This window comes from Elephantulus edwardii, unplaced genomic scaffold (assembly GCF_000299155.1).
Source record: "Elephantulus edwardii isolate Elephantulus edwardi_28Jun2011 unplaced genomic scaffold, EleEdw1.0 scaffold00208, whole genome shotgun sequence".
In the NCBI taxonomy this organism is placed as follows: domain Eukaryota; kingdom Metazoa; phylum Chordata; class Mammalia; order Macroscelidea; family Macroscelididae; genus Elephantulus; species Elephantulus edwardii.
Window position 1 is genome coordinate 4,151,849 of NW_006399958.1, and position 1,818 is coordinate 4,153,666.

A 1,818-nucleotide genomic window follows, 5' to 3' on the forward strand; every position below is an offset into this window, starting at 1 on the left:
CTGATTCAAGGTACACCGTATATCCATCTTGTCTCCTCAATACAAAAAAACAGAACCCATAATCAAGTGGGATTATAACAAGAGGCACAGGGGTCAAGATTTACAATATATACTTTGGGGGGCAGGGAAGCAGTTCATCTTTTTTTTTAATTATTAAATTTTATTAATTTTAATGAACATTTACAGAGACTTTGGCTTTACATTCATTCATTGTTATACTCAGTTCATCTCTTAGCAGTCAGCAAAGCAGTAAAGCAAGAATGTAAAGCTCCCACAGAATTCATTTCCAATTTGGGGGCACAAAACAGTCTCAGACTGCTGCATGAGGTCGTGAATTAGATCCTCAGAAACTAGAAAATTAACCAAAAAAAATCCTTGCATTTCTGGAACCAACTCACAGCAGATCCTCTAATGATCTTTGGAGGTTGTCAATCGTATGAGAGGAGGTAGATGAATTCGAACTGTAAGAGAGGCGGTTGGGTTTGAAGTGCAGCTCCCTAGGGAAAAGAGAAAATATGTCACTACTACTTTGGGCATGTTGCAATAAGGGACCGGTCCTTGGAGAGGGAGATCATGTTTGAGAAAGTGGAGGGGCAGAACAGGAAAGGAAGACCCTCGATGAGATGGATGGAGTCTGTGATTGGAGTGGTGGGAACGAGTGTGTCAGAGATGGTGAGGTTGGCACAGCATAGATAAGGGTTTAGGGCTCTTGTACATAGGGTCGCTATGAGTCGCAAGTGACTCAATGGCACATAACAACTACATCAAGGTTTTCAAACACTGGGGGGGGGGTGGCTATTCCACCTTCTGTCCCAAAAGCCAAGGCTCCTGGTGTTACTGAACGCAAGGGGTTCTTTTTGTAGTCAGTCACCAGAAAGACAAACGGACTGCAATAGACAGATCTGGGAGACAGTGAGTCACCTCACAGACTGCCTCTCCGTCTGGGAGTGGTCATGGCCTTATATACTAAGGTGAAACTCCAGCTCCTTTAACAATGCACTTTTGTTAGTAAGAAAAGGTTAATTTCTACACCTGAAAAGGACAGTTCCCATCTCCATATCACTAACTCAAAAAAGGCCCTGTTAGGTTAGTGGACTTAAAGAAGAAATCAGAAAGAGCGGGAGAAAACTTAATGCAGCTTTATTAAAAGGGGGGGGGAGGAGCTCCCGGGTGAGTCCCTCATCCTGGAGAGGAAGAATGGGAAGTCACATTCTGAACTTACTGGGGAGGATTTTTATAAACAGAGTCTTTAGGGAGGGACATTCCATTCTGATTTAAGAGCCACCTGCCAGCTCAGCTAGACAAACACGGCCACTAGCTCTTCTTAACAAAAGCAGACAAGGCCATCAGCATTTGAGTTCTGAATTCTTCATTCTTCTCTTTGGCCCCCTTTGCCCAGACTAATATGCCCCAGTTCTCTTCCTGGCAAACAGGTAGATTAACATACTGTTTACATATGACTGGAGAACCCAGCTTCACCAGCATCTAGGAGAGATGCATTTCCTCTTCTGGTAAACAGACAGATTAAACTACTCTACATGACTAAAAGGAGGAAACAGAGGATTCAGAGGCTAAGCAACTAGTTTTGCTGGCTGAAGAAAAAGAACTACAGTTTTATAACTGATACCTATAGAGAGAATTCTGAACTTATTAATACCACCCTATCACTGAGGCTCTGGGCATGGGACCGTCCTATAACACGATACTCAGTGCAATGCACGCGATACTCAGTGCAATGCACGCGATACTCAGTGCAATGCACACGATACTCAGTGCAATGCACACGATACTCACTCAGTGCAATGCACACGATACTCA

At 43.6% G+C, this 1,818-nt stretch overlaps 1 protein-coding gene across 1 annotated transcript in view; it reads right to left on the minus strand.

Annotated features, from left to right (window-relative positions):
* The window catches only part of LOC102846728 (zinc finger protein 350-like), a 13,876-nt gene that overhangs the window by 10,979 nt on the left and 1,079 nt on the right, over window positions 1-1,818 (minus strand). The window lies entirely within an intron of this gene.